Below are 17,710 nucleotides of genomic sequence, written 5' to 3' on the forward strand. Positions count from 1 at the left end.
GCGTCTACTGTGCTTCTGTTGCGTCCCCTGTGCTTCTGTTGCGTCCCCTGTGCTTCTGTTGCGTCCCCTGTGCTTCTGTTGCGTCCCCTGTGCTTCTGTTGCGTCCCCTGTGCTTCTGTTGCGTCTCCTGTCCTTCTGTTGCGTCTCCTGTCCTTCTGTTGCGTCTCCTGTGCTTCTGTTGCGTCTACTGTGCTTCTGTTGCGTCTCCTGTGCTTCTGTTGCGTCTCCTGTGCTTCTGTAGCGTCCCCTGTGCTTCTGTTGCGTCTCCTGTGCTTCTGTTGCGTCTCCTGTGCTTCTGTAGCGTCCCCTGTGCTTCTGTTGCGTCTACTGTGCTTCTGTTGCGTCCCCTGTGCTTCTGTTGCGTCTCCTGTGCTTCTGTTGCGTCTACCAGTGATGCACGTGTCAAGTATGTTGTCGGGGATAAGAGAAAAAGTCAGAGCGTTTAAGTCTCTAAGGAGTGAGCCCTATCCCCTCCGATTTGTCTCTTTCTGTAGTGGGATTGAGTTTTTTTTTTCATTTCGGCCTTGACATCGTTGGAGCTGCACCTGAACAAATATTTATCACCAACTAAATTCTAATATCGGCTTTGTTATATGAAATCTGTTCTTTTGTATAATAAGAAATGTTTGAGTGTGTTCTCCAAGATTATGCCAGCCAATGACGGGTCAGTGGGACGCCGTGGGAATATTCTGAACCATAAATATTGTATTCTCTTCTAGCCATTTAGGGATTTAACCAGCGGTATAAAATGGGTGTAGTTAATGCGCTTAGCTAAGTGCATGTGTATACGGATTTCAACGTTTTTGGACAACATATTTACGGTTCCAGAGACCCTCGGTTGAGGTCTTGTATTCTTGTATTCCCTTCAGCCACAGGGCGGGTCTGTGTTTAGGGGGTTCATCTGCCTGTTACCTGGCCCTGGTGTAGGCCTGTATGGGGGCAGTGGTAGCGCCTCTCTGTACTCACATGTTGCAAGGTGGACCCTTGTTTGGTAACGAGTGCTTTAGAAGGCTCATTTGGTTGGCCTTTGGAAGGTACTCACCTAGATGTGCTTGCGGGGGTTGAGCTCTGGCTCTGTGGTCTCCCGACTCTCAACCGTCAATCAACTGGTATACAGATTCCTGAGCCTATTGGGCTCTATCATATCTACATTTGAAACTGTGTATGGAGTCAGCCTCCACCACATTACTGCCTAATGCATTCCACCTGTTAACTACTCTGACACTGAAAAAGTTCTTTCTAACGTACCTGTGGCTCATGTGGGTACTCAGTCTCTACCTGTCTCCTTGTTCGTGTTAAACAGCTTATGCTTTTCAACCCTGTTAATTCCTCTGAGAATTTTGTAGGTAGTGATCATGTCTCCCCTTACTCTTCTGTCTTTCAGTGTCGTGAGGTGCATTTCACGAGAGCTTCGTCTTGTGCTTGACAAGGTACGGGCTCCATGCTGGGGCCGCATACTCCAGGATTGGTCTTACACATGTGGTATACAAGATTCTGAATGATTCCTTATAAAAGTTCCTGAAGGCAGTTCTGATGTTAGTCAGCCTCGCATATGCCGCAGATGTTATTCTTTTTATGTGGGCTTCAGGAGACAGGTTTGGTGTGATATCAACTCCTAGATCTTTCTCTCTGTCCGTTTCATGAAGGACTTCATATCCCATTCTGTATCCTGTGTCTGGCCTCATGTTTCCATCGCCTAGCTGCATTACCTTACACTTGCTCGGGTTCAACTTCAGTAGCCAATTTTTGGACCATTCAGTTTGTCTAAGTCCTCTTGTAGCCTCATATTATCTTCCTCTGTCTTAATCCTCCTCATAATTTTTGCATCATCAGCAAGCAATGAAAAGAACGATTCTATTCCCTCATGGAGATCATTTACATATATCAGAAACAGTACAGGGCCAAGGACTGACCTCTGCGGGACTCCACTGGTGACGCCTCGCCAATCTGAGACCTCACCCCTCACAGTGTCTCGCTGTCTTCTGTTGTTTAGGTACTCCCTTAACCAATGGAGTACCTTCCCTTTCCCTCCTGCCTGCATCTCCAGCTTTTGCACTAGTCTCTGGTGTGGTACTGTGTCAAAGGCTTTCTGGAAATGAAAAAATATGCAGTCTGCCCACCCCTCTCTTTTTTGCCTGATCGTAGGATTCAATTAATCGTGTGAGGCAGGACTTGCCATCCCTGAACCCATGTTGGTGTTGTATCACAATGTTCTTTCGCTCCAGATGTTCCACTAGCTTTTTTTACACAATCTTCTCCATCAACTTGCATGGTATTCAAGTTAGGGACTCTGGCCTGTAGTTCAGTGCCTCCTGTCTATCACCTTTCTTGTATATCGTGACTACATTAGCCATCTTCCAAATTTTTGGCAGTTCCCCTGTTACCAGTGATTTGTTATACACTTCAGTAGGGGCCTCGTAGCCTGGTGGATAGCGCGCAGAACTCGTAATTCTGTGGCGCGGGTTCGATTCCCGCACGAGGCAGAAACAAATGGGCAAAGTTTCTTTCACCCTGTATGCCCGTTACCTAGCAGTAAATAGGTACCTGGGAGTTAGTCAGCTGTCACGGGCTGCTTCCTGGGGGTGGAGGCCTGGTCGAGGACCGGGCCGCGGGGACACTAAAGCCCCGAAATCATCTCAAGATCTCAAGAAGATGGAGATTGGTAGGCACAGTGCTTCAGCTCTTTCCTTTAGGATCCAAGGGCAGATTCCGTCTGGGGCTATTGCCTTTGTTACATCAAACTTAGCAATATTTTGATTGTTGCCACCGGAGGCGGCTAGTTTATTGTGCACCCCATACTCATCCTGTGAGCGGTATCGTAAAAAGCATTACAGAGGGCACAAAACGTCTTTATCAGACCTCATCTTAGATTATTACATAAACAATTTCATCTATCCTTCACACCTTATAGTTAGAGAATGTTCTGTTTCAAGAGCTATATATTTACAGTAAGGAATTATAGATTGATTGTAGGTCTTATCTCTAACACAGAATTGTTTGAGCGATTGAGATATTAGAGTCATTGGGGAGCTGCTGTTTATTATTAGTCTTCTTCAGGAAGAGCTTCCTTACATCCCCAGTGGTAATCTGAAACTCTTCTAGTGGTGCCTGGTTAACTGTTCCCCCTCTTATCTCTGCCCTGGAAACACAACCCGAAACTGTCTCTATTTTCCGCTTGTAACAACTTGTAATAAAGTTGTTACATCTTGGCTTAATGTGTTTATGACGTATTGGAACGTTGTTACAACTTGATATATTGGTTGTTATAACTGGTTAGGTGGTGTTAAAACTTGTTCGAACGTTGTACCAACGTCGTAGTTTCGGTGTGTGTTTGGAGGGTGGTAGGTGGTACACGGTGGGTGGTAGGTGGTACACGGTGGGTGGTAGGTGGTACACGGTGGGTGGAACACAGTGGAGTGTGAGCGAGTATACTGCTAATATACGTAATTCCGACCCCTCGCCTGACACATTACAACATTCCTGCGGCAGTATACAATTATAGCGGCCCCCTGAGCCCCAGCATACCCCACCACCCCCTACTTCACGCTCCTGACCCCCCCAGCATACCCCGCCTCCGGCATACCCCAACCAGGTTGTGTTGTTTTGACCACCAACAACACAACACCACCACCACAACACAACACCATTGTTACAGCCACTTTGGGCCAGCATCCGGCTGCTTACTATTAAAACCTCTTATTCTGTATCCAACCCCAAGTCGGTGGTAAGCTTTCAAGAACTGGCTGAGACAAGTAGTAGTGCAAAGAATAAAGGGGGATAAACAACGCAATTACACCTTCACCACCATATATATATTATAATAAGGTATTACTACCAGGAGCCGGTCGGCCGAGCGGACAGCACGCTGGACTTGTGATCCTGTGGTCCCGGGTTCGATCCCGGGCGCCGGCGAGAAATAATGGGCAAAAGTTTCTTTCACCCTATGCCCCTGTTACCTAGCAGTAAAATAGGTACATGGGTGTTAGTCAGCTGTCACGGGCTGCTTCCTGGGGGTGGAGCCTGGTCGAGGACCGGGCCGCGGGAACACTAAAGCCCCGAAATCATCAAGATAACATAACCTCAAGATACACGTATTTACATAGTGTCTCACTCAGGACACACAACATCGGCAGTGTTCATCAATCCCGGTGAATCCACTATCCAGGTACACGTCTTCCTCTCCTAATGGCGAACACTGGCGAGCTCACCTTCCTCAACATGGGCCAGTCCACACACACCTTCACACTGTGCCAATACCCCACCTCGCTCTCCAGACTGGCAGAGGGTTTCAGCAACACGCTGACAGGGTCTCAAATAGTCACATACAGGGGTAGCTAGCACCCTGGCAGACGTCTCTAGTCGCTCACTAGCAACACTTCTTAACCGACGAACCACCGTCGTCTCGTAACTCTTCCTGGCCTATCCCGGGAACGTTGGTCTACACAATACTGCATACATTAACAACTAACACTGCTCTAACCGACGGCGGCCACTTTGGCCACTTTCACAGGACCATGTCAAGAGTTCTTGGACTGCCCAAGGTGAACTGCCCTCCTCAGCACCATCGCCTCCAAATATCACCTCTCTGGACAAATGTTATTAACTAGACGGACAGTACACTAGGTATACTTAAGATAACACCCATCCACCGAGGAATTGTAACTTGTAGCCACAACCTAGATGGGTGTTATATCGGTACGCCGCCACCAGAGGTCATCATCATCGACCACACATTCTGATTGAGGCAGGAAACCGGAATCGTTCACTGACACCACACCACCGCCAACAGATGGCGTTGTCTGCGTTGCCCCCAATACCAGGGAGTTGGAGTGTATACCCATAGATGGCGCTGAAGTCGTCACTCCATACTCCAGCAACGGTGTTGATACTGTAACAACCACCACCACCACCACCACCACTAACACACCACCACCACCACTAACACAACACCACCAACACTAACACACCACCACCACCACTAACACAACACCACCATCAACACAACACCACCACCACTAACACAACACCACCACCACTAACACAACACCACCACCACTAACATAACACCACCACCACTAACACAACACTACCACCACCAACACAACACCACCACCAACACAACACCACCACCAACACAACACCAACACAACAACACCACCAACACAACACCACCAACACAACACCACCAACACAACACCACCACCACCAACACAACACCACCACCACCAACACAACACCACCACTACCAACACAACACCACCACTACCAACACAACACCACCACCACCACAACACCACCACCACCACAATACCACCACCACCACAACACCACCACCACAACACCACCACCACAACACCACCACCACAAACACAACACCACCACCACAAACAACATCACCAACACACCACCACCACCAACACACCACCACCACCAACACAACACCACCACCACCAACACAACACCACCACCAACACACCACCACCACCAACACAACACCACCACCACCAACACAACACCACCACCAACACAACACCACCACCACAACACCACCACTACCAACACAACACCACCACCACAAACAACATCACCAACACAACACCACCACCAACACACCACCACCACCAACACAACACCACCACTACCAACACAACACCACCACTACCAACACAACACCACCACCACTTACACAACACCACCACCATTAACACAACACCACCACCACCAATACAATACCACCACCAACACAACACCACCACCAACACAACACAACACCACCAACACAACACAACACCACCACCACAACACAACACCACCACCATCCCCAACACACCACCACCACCACGAACACAACACCACCACCACCAACACAACACCACCACCACCAACACACCACCACCAACACAACACCACCACCACAACCAACACAACACCACCACCAACACACCACCACCACCACCACCAACACATCACCACCACCACCACCAACACAACACCAACACAACACCACCACCACCAACACAGCACCACCACCAACACAACACCACCAACACAACACCACCACCACCAACACAACACCACCACCACCAACACAACACCACCACCACCAACACAACACCACCAACACAACACCACCAACACAACACCACCAACACAACACCACCCCCTGGAACACGCACTAGGGTACACAGGTGGAAACTGAGTGCCCAAATGAGCCACAGAGATATTAGAAAGAACTTTTTTAGTGTCAGAGTGGTTGACAAATGGAATGCATTAGGAAGTGATGTGGTGGAGGCTGACTCCATACACAGTTTCAAGTGTAGATATGATAGAGCCCAGTAGGCTCAGGAACCTGTACACCTGTTGATTGACGGTTGAGAGGCGGGACCAAAGAGCCAAAGCTCAACCTCCGCAAACACAACTAGGTGAGTACAACACCAACACAACAAAACCACCACAACACCACCAACACAACAACACCAACACAACACCAACACAACACCACCAACACAACACCACCAACACAACAACACCAACACAACACCACCAACACAACACCAACACAACACCACCAACACAACAACACCAACACAACAAAACCACCACAACACCACCAACACAACAACACTAACACAACACCAACACAACACCACCAACACAACAACACCAACACAACACCACCAACACAACACCACCAACACAACACCACCATCACAACACCACCAACACAACAACAACACAACACCACCAACACAACACCACCAACACAACAACACCAACACAACAAAACCACCACAACACCACCAACACAACACCACCAACACAACAACACCAACACAACACAACACCAACACAACACAACACCAACACAACACCAACACAACACCACCAACACAACACCACCAACACATCAACAACAACACCAACACAACACCAACACAACACCACCAACACAACAACACCAACACAACAAAACCACCACAACACCACCAACACAACACCACCAACACAACAACACCAACACAACACCACCAACACAACACCAACACAACACCACCAACACAACACCACCAACACAACACCACCAACACAACCACAACAACACAACCACAACAACGCCAACACAACACCACCAACACAACACCACCACCAACACAACACCACCAACACAACAACACCACCAACACAACAACACCACCAATACAATACCACCACCAACACAACACCACCAACACAACACCACAACAAACACACCACCACCACCAACACAACACCACCAACACAACAACACCAACACAACACCACCACCAACACAACACCACCACCAACACAACACCACCAACACAACAACACCAACACAACACCACCACCAACACAACACCACCAACACAACAAAACCACCAATACAATACCACCACCAACACAACACCACCACCAACACAACAACACCAACACATCAAAATCACCAATACAATACCACCACCAACACAACAACAACACCAACACAACACCACCACCAACACAACACCACCACATCACCCCCACCAACTCAACACCACCCCCCATCACTAACAACACCACCACCATCACTAACAACACCACCACCATCACTAACACCACCACCACCATCCCCAACACAACACCACCACCATCCCCAACACAACACCACCACCATCCCCAACACAACACCACCACCATCCCCAACACACCACCACCACCACGAACACAACACCACCACCACCAACACACCACCACCAACACAACACCACCACCACAACCAACACAACACCACCACCAACACACCACCACCACCACCATCAACACATCACCACCACCACCACCAACACAACACCACCAACACAACACCACCACCACCAACACAACACCACCACCAACACAACACCACCAACACAACACCACCACCACCAACACAACACCACCACCACCAACACACCACCACCAACACAACACCACCACCACCAACAACACAACACCACCAACACAACACCACCACCACCAACACAACACCACCAACACAACACCACCAACACAACACCACCACCAACACAACACCACCACCACCAACACAACACCACCACCAACACAACACCACCACCACCAACACAACACCACCACCACCAACACAACACCACCACCACCAACACAACACCACCAACACCACCACCACCAACACAACACCACCACGAACACAACACCACCACCACCACCAACACAACACCACCAACACAACACCACCACCAACACAACACCACCACCAACACAACACCACCACCACCACCAACACAACACCACCACCAACACAACACCACCACCAACACAACACCACCACCAACACAACAACACCACCAACACAACACCACCACCAACACAACACCATCACCAACACAACACCACCACCACCAACACAACACCACCACCACCACCAACACAACACCACCACCAACACAACACCACCACCACCAACACAACACCACCACCACCAACACACCACCACCAACTCAACACCACCACCACCACCAACACAACACCACCAACACAACACCACCACCACCAACACAACACCACCACCAACACAACACCACCAACACAACACCACCAACACAACACCACCACCAACACACCACCACCACCACCAACACAACACCACCAACACAACACCACCACCACCAACACAACACCACCACCACCAACACACCACCACCAACACAACACCACCACCACCACCAACACAACACCACCACCAACACAACACCACCACCACCAACACACCACCACCAACACAACACCACCACCACCAACACAACACCACCACCACCAACACAACACCCACCACCACCACCAACACAACACCACCACCAACACAACACCACCAACACAACACCACCACCACCACCATCACAACACCACCACCAACACAACACCACCAACACAACACCACCACCAACACATCACCACCACCACCACCACCAACTCACCACCACCACCACCACCAACACAACACCACCACCACCAACACACCACCACCAACACAACACCACCACCACCACCAACACAACACCACCACCACCAACACACCACCACCAACACAACACCACCACCACCACCAACACAACACCACCACCACCACCAACACAACACCACCACCACCACCAACACAACACCACCACCAACACAACACCACCACCATCACCAACACCAACACAACACCACCCCCAACACCAACACACCACCACCACCTCCACTATGGACCACACCGGTCACAAAATTCCCCACAAATTAAAAGTTGGAGTAACATTTTCCAGCCGCCTGAAGTGAGAATGTCACGACTAAATATCTCCAAGCCAAGCCACACCCATATTCTCATCACACACAAAGACACTTGTTGTAAAAGTGTCTTTGTGTGTGATGAGTGCAGAAATAGTGCAGTAAAAATGCCGCCTTCCCTTCCCCTAGTCTGGCGACCGTCGGCAACCGTTGTTGTCGCTTTGTAGGTCAGTAGGACTTTCCTGGCCTCCGGTTGGCTGAAGAGCTGTGACGTCACGCCGAGCCGCGTGACGTCATCACTAATCAATAGCTGACTTTCTTGGCGATTACCGAACATTTCCTGCACCATCTGTACTGGAGAAGACGGCTTTGTTTGTGCTCTTGTGTGGTGTGAAGCCAGGTGATTGGTGCCCAGCTGGTGTGAGAGAGAGCCGGGTTAGTTAGAAATTGACGGGACGGGGATCGATGATGATTGGTGAATAATTGACAGATGCTCCGCCCACTTCCAGCCGGCGCCGGACTCTTGCTTAAAATTGGTGGTCTCTCTCAACCATGCCCCCCCCCGACCTCTCTCCCCCTTCCACACCTCCCCCCTCCGCCGCACCTCATCCTTTTGCTCTAGCACGTCACCCCTTCTCTAGAGCACGTCACCCCCTCACTACAGTACCTCGTCCCATCATTCCACAACCCCACGTCCCATCATTCCACAACCCCACGTCCCATCATTCCACAACCCCACGTCCCATCATTCCACAACCCCACGTCCCATCATTCCACAACCCCACGTCCCATCATTCCACAACCCCACGTCCCATCATTCCACAACCCCACGTCCCATCATTCCACAACCCCACGTCCCATCATTCCACAACCCCACGTCCCATCATTCCACAACCCCACGTCACATCATTCCACAACCCCACGTCACATCATTCCACAACCCCACGTCCCATCATTCTGCAACACGTCTCACTCCATAACCCCACGTCCCATCATTCCACAACACGTCCCAGCACTCCACAACCCCACAAGTCCGATGCCCTAACAATCAACACAATAACGGACGGACTAAACAAGTGCACAAAAGTCCAAATCAAACATAAAAGTGGTCATCAAGTGGGCAACATTTTGCTGGCATGATGACAGGTGACAACCTGTTGTCCAGCTGCACCATTATGTCCTGTTGTCCTGCTGCACCATTATGTCCTGTTGTCCAGCTGCACCATTATGTCCTGTTGTCCAGCTGCACCATTATGTCCTGTTGTCCTGCTGCACCATTATGTCCTGTTGTCCAGCTGCACCATTATGTCCTGTTGTCCAGCTGCACCATTATGTCCTGTTGTCCAGCTGCACCATTATGTCCTGTTGTCCAGCTGCACCATTATGTCCTGTTGTCCAGCTGCACCATTATGTCCTGTTGTCCAGCTGCACCATTATGTCCTGTTGTCCTGCTGCACCATTATGTCCTGTTGTCCAGCTGCACCATTATGTCCTGTTGTCCAGCTGCACCATTATGTCCTGTTGTCCTGCTGCACCATTATGTCCTGTTGTCCAGCTGCACCATTATGTCCTGTTGTCCAGCTGCACCATTATGTCCTGTTGTCCTGCTGCACCATTATGTCCTGTTGTCCTGCTGCACCATTATGTCCTGTTGTCCAGCTGCACCATTATGTCCTGTTGTCCAGCTGCACCATTATGTCCTGTTGTCCAGCTGCACCATCATGTCCTGTTGTCCTGCTGCACCATTATGTCCTGTTGTCCTCCTGCACCATTATGTCCTGTTGTCCAGCTGCACCATTATGTCCTGTTGTCCAGCTGCACCATTATGTCCTGTTGTCCTGCTGCACCATTATGTCCTGTTGTCCTGCTGCACCATTATGTACTGTTGTCCAGCTGCACCATTATGTCCTGTTGTCCAGCTGCACCATTATGTCCTGTTGTCCTGCTGCACCATTATGTCCTGTTGTCCAGCTGCACCATTATGTACTGTTGTCCAGCTGCACCATTATGTCCTGTTGTCCAGCTGCACCATTATGTCCTGTTGTCCAGCTGCACCATTATGTCCTGTTGTCCTGCTGCACCATCATGTCCTGTTGTCCAGCTGCACCATCATGTCCTGTTGTCCTGCTGCACCATTATGTCCTGTTGTCCTCCTGCACCATTATGTCCTGTTGTCCAGCTGCACCATTATGTCCTGTTGTCCAGCTGCACCATTATGTCCTGTTGTCCTGCTGCACCATTATGTCCTGTTGTCCTGCTGCACCATTATGTACTGTTGTCCAGCTGCACCATTATGTCCTGTTGTCCAGCTGCACCATTATGTCCTGTTGTCCTGCTGCACCATTATGTCCTGTTGTCCAGCTGCACCATTATGTCCTGTTGTCCAGCTGCACCATTATGTACTGTTGTCCAGCTGCACCATTATGTACTGTTGTCCAGCTGCACCATTATGTCCTGTTGTCCAGCTGCACCATTATGTACTGTTGTCCAGCTGCACCATTATGTCCTGTTGTCCAGCTGCACCATTATGTCCTGTTGGCCTGTTGCACCATTATGTCCTGTTGTCCAGCTGCACCATTATGTCCTGTTGTCCAGCTGCACCATTATGTCCTGTTGTCCAGCTGCACCATTATGTCCTGTTGTCCAGCTACACCATTATGTCCTGTTGTCCAGCTGCACCATTATGTCCTGTTGTCCAGCTGCACCATTATGTCCTGTTGTCCAGCTGCACCATTATGTACTGTTGTCCAGCTGCACCATTATGTCCTGTTGTCCAGCTGCACCATTATATACTGTTGTCCAGCTGCACCATTATGTCCTGTTGTCCAGCTGCACCATTATATACTGTTGTCCAGCTGCACCATTATGTCCTGTTGTCCAGCTGCACCATTATGTACTGTTACTAAGTTCTAACTAGTTATAGAACTAACTAAGTTCTGGACAACTTAGTTGTTGTTGACAACACCACCAACACCAACCAACAAACACAACACCACCACTAACCAACCACCACTAACCAACCACCACCAACCAACACAACACCACCAACACAACACAACACCACCACCAACCAACACAACACCACCAACCAACACAACACAACACCACCACCAACCAACACAACACCACCAACCAACACAACAACACCACCAACACAACACAACAACACCACCAACACAACACAACACCACCACCAACCAACACAACACCACCAACCAACACAACACCACCAACCAACACAACACCACCACCAACCAACACAACACCACCACCAACCAACACAACACCACCACCAACCAACACAACACCACCACCAACCAACACAACACCAACACAACACCACCAACACAACACAACACCACCACCAACCAACACACCACCACCACCAACCAACACAACACCACCACCAACCAACACACCACCACCAACCAACACAACAACACCACCAACACAACACAACACCACCACCAACCAACACAACACCACCACCAACACAACACAACACCACCACCAACCAACACAACACCACCACCAACACAACACCACCACCAACCAACACAACACCACCACCAACCAACACAACACCACCACCAACACAACACCACCACCAACCAACACAACACCACCACCAACCAACACAACACCAACACAACACCACCAACACAACACAACACCACCAACACAACACCACCAACACAACACAACACAACACCACCAACACAACACAACACAACACCACCACCAACACAACACCACCAACCAACACAACACAACACCACCACCAACCAACACAACACCACCAACCAACACAACACAACACCACCAACCAACACAACACAACACCACCAACACAACACAACACAACACCACCAACCAACACAACACAACACCACCACCAACCAACACAACACCACCAACCAACACAACACCACCACCAACCAACACAACACCACCAACCAACACAACACCACCAACACAACACAACACCACCACCAACCAACACAACACCACCACCAACACAACACAACACCACCACCAACCAACACAACACCACCAACCAACACAACACCACCACCAACCAACACAACACCACCACCAACCAACACAACACCAACACAACACCACCAACACAACACAACACCACCACCAACCAACACAACACCACCACCAACCAACACAACAACACCACCAACACAACACAACACCACCACCAACCAACACACCACCACCACCAACCAACACAACACCACCACCAACCAACACAACACCACCACCAACCAACACACCACCACCAACCAACACAACAACACCACCAACACAACACAACACCACCACCAACCAACACAACACCACCACCAACACAACACAACAACACCACCAACACAACACAACACCACCAACCAACACACCACCACCAACCAACACAACAACACCACCAACACAACACAACAACACCACCAACACAACACAACACCACCACCAACCAACACAACACCACCAACCAACACAACACCACCACCAACCAACACAACAACACCACCAACACAACACAACACCACCACCAACCAACACAACACCACCACCAACACAACAACACCACCAACACAACACAACACCACCACCAACACAACACAACACCACCACCAACACAACACAACACCACCACCAACACAACAACACCACCAACACAACACAACACCACCACCAACACAACACAACACCACCACCAACACAACAACACCACCAACACAACACAACACCACCACCAACACAACACAACACCACCACCAACCAACACACCACCACCACCACCACAACAACACCACCAACCAACACACCACCACCAACCAACACAACAACACCACCAACACAACACAACACCACCACCAACACAACACAACACCACCACCAACACAACACAACACCACCACCAACCAACACAACACCACCAACCAACACAACACCACCACCAACCAACACAACACCACCACCAACCAACACAACAACACCACCAACCAACACAACAACACCACCAACACAACACAACACCACCACCAACCAACACAACACCACCACCAACACAACAACACCACCAACACAACACAACACCACCACCAACACAACACAACACCACCACCAACACAACACAACACCACCACCAACCAACACACCACCACCACCACCACAACAACACCACCAACCAACACACCACCACCAACCAACACAACAACACCACCACCAACACAACACAACACAACACCACCACCAACACAACACAACACCACCACCAACCAACACAACACCACCAACCAACACAACACAACACCACCACCAACCAACACAACACCACCAACACAACACAACACAACACCACCAACCAACACAACACAACACCACCACCAACCAACACAACACAACACAACACCACCACCAACACAACACAACACAACACCACCAACCAACACAACACAACACAACACCACCACCAACACAACACAACACCACCACCAACCAACACAACACCACCAACCAACACAACACAACACCACCACCAACCAACACAACACCACCAACCAACACAACACAACACAACACCACCAACCAACACAACACAACACCACCAACCAACACACCACCACCAACCAACACAACAACACCACCAACACAACACAACAACACCACCAACACAACACAACACCACCACCAACCAACACAACACCACCACCAACCAACACAACAACACCACCCACACAACACAACACCACCACCAACCAACACAACACCACCACCAACACAACAACACCACCAACACAACACAACACCACCACCAACCAACACAACACCACCACCAACCAACACAACAACACCACCAACACAACACAACACCACCACCAACCAACACAACACCACCACCAACACAACAACACCACCAACACAACACAACACCACCACCAACACAACACAACACCACCACCAACACAACAACACCACCAACACAACACAACACCACCACCAACACAACACAACACCACCACCAACCAACACACCACCACCACCACCACAACAACACCACCAACCAACACACCACCACCAACCAACACAACAACACCACCACCAACACAACACAACACCACCAACCAACACAACACCACCAACCAACACAACACCACCAACACAACACCACCAACCAACACAACAACACCACCAACCAACACAACAACACCACCACCAACCAACACACCACCACCAACCAACACAACACCACCAACCAACACAACACCACCAACCAACACAACAACACCACCAACACAACACAACAACACCACCAACACAACACAACACCACCACCAACCAACACACCACCACCAACCAACACAACACCACCACCAACACAACACCACCAACCAACACAACAACACCACCAACCAACACACCACCACCAACCAACACAACACCACCAACCAACACAACACCACCAACCAACACAACACCACCAACCAACACAACACCACCACCAACCAACACAACACCACCACCAACCAACACAACACCACCACCAACCAACACAACACCACCACCACCAACACAACACCACCAACCAACACAACAACACCACCAACACAACACAACACCACCACCAACCAACACAACACCACCACCAACCAACACAACAACACCACCAACACAACACAACACCACCACCAACACAACACAACACCACCACCAACCAACACAACACCACCACCAACCAACACAACAACACCACCAACACAACACAACAACACCACCAACCAACACAACACCACCACCAACCAACACAACACCAACACAACACCACCAACCAACACAACACCACCACCAACCAACACAACACCACCACCAACACAACACAACACCACCACCAACCAACCACCACCACCAACCAACCACCACCAACCAACACAACACCATCACCAACCAACCAACACAACACCACCAACACAACACCACCAACACAACAACACCACCTTGATGTCAGAGGCGACACCAAGAAACAAGAGAAAACAAAGCTTTCTTCTGACTTGTACTCAATAGTTTCCTCTACCATCAAACTACAGTGCGTTGTAGTTTGGTGGTGTGGTTGTGGTGGGGAAGGTGTTGGTGCAGGCGTGTGTGGTGAAGATGTGGTGGTGGTGGTGGTGGTTATGGTGATGAAGGTTGTGGTGATGAAGGTGTGGTGGTGGTGCAGGCCGGCGCTGCCCCCTGGTGGTGCAGGTTCAGTCTCACTAAAGCCACCTGCCAAATACTCGACCAGGAATCAATGACTCCCTACAGGCCTTTCCGCTGTATACCTGACTCACTGTACCTGGCTTTCTGTGCCTGACTCACTGTACCTGGCTTTCTGTACCTGCCATTCTGTGCCTGACTCACTGTACCTGGCTTACTGTACCTGCCATTCTGTGCCTGACTCACTGTACCTGGCTTACTGTGCCTGCCATTCTGTGCCTGACTCACTGTACCTGGCTTTCTGTGCCTGACTCACTGTACCTGCCATTCTGTGCCTGACTCACTGTACCTGCCATTCTGTGCCTGACTCACTGTACCTGCCATTCTGTAACTGTCTACACCGGTTCCACCTGTCTGATGTATCGCGCTTGGCCAGCATTGCGCTCATTTTCCCTACTGTGCCATATTGATGTGTCAGTTGTAAGACTGTGACACAATGCTGTTAGTTTCCTCAGGAAAAGTTACCGTTTCTGCAGGAAAAAATGACTGTTTCCTCAGGAAAAGTTACCGTTTCTGCAGGAAAAAGTTACTGTTTCCTCAGGAAAAGTTACCGTTTCTGCAGGAAAAAATGACTGTTTCCTCAGGAAAAGTTACCGTTTCTGCAGGAAAAAGTTACTGTTTCCTCAGGACAAACTGTGATGGGTATCTGAGGCGGCAACTGTACCACTCAGTCATACTCGTAGTCAAGATAACCGACATACAGCTCATAAATGATCATATTAGGAGTGGTAATTGGGGAATTGTTTTTTCCTGCTCAAAATACGTAATTTTTTTTGGAGAAAAGTGCGCCAGAAGGGAAGGGAACTATCAGGGGAAAAGCGCCAAGCCATTACGACTATATAGCACTGGGAAGGAGTCAGGATAAGGATTTAGGATGGGACGGGGGGATGGAATGGTGCTCAAACACTTGGACGATCGGGGATTGGACGCCGACCTGCATGACGCTCTACCGTCCTCTCTGACCGTCCGCTCTACCGTCCAGCCCAAGTGGTTGGTAAAGTGCACCAGCCCACTAGTTTGTTTGCAACTTCCGACTCTTAAATTAGATGTATGAGATGTTTAAATGAGATTAAATGAGATGATATTAAGTGGTTACCAGAGAGAGTGCAGGACAAGCCCAAGCAGCTAGGGAGAAGCACAGTTAATGTGCTCTACCCATTGT

General features: G+C 49.7%; 1 protein-coding gene across 9 annotated transcripts in view; it reads left to right on the forward strand.

Moving 5' to 3' along the window:
• LOC123767550 (sodium voltage-gated channel paralytic) overlaps window positions 1–17,710 on the forward strand; it is a 328,629-nt gene that overhangs the window by 88,725 nt on the left and 222,194 nt on the right. The window lies entirely within an intron of this gene.

The sequence above is a fragment of the Procambarus clarkii genome, chromosome 67, assembly GCF_040958095.1.
Source record: "Procambarus clarkii isolate CNS0578487 chromosome 67, FALCON_Pclarkii_2.0, whole genome shotgun sequence".
NCBI classification, from domain to species: Eukaryota; Metazoa; Arthropoda; class Malacostraca; order Decapoda; family Cambaridae; genus Procambarus; species Procambarus clarkii.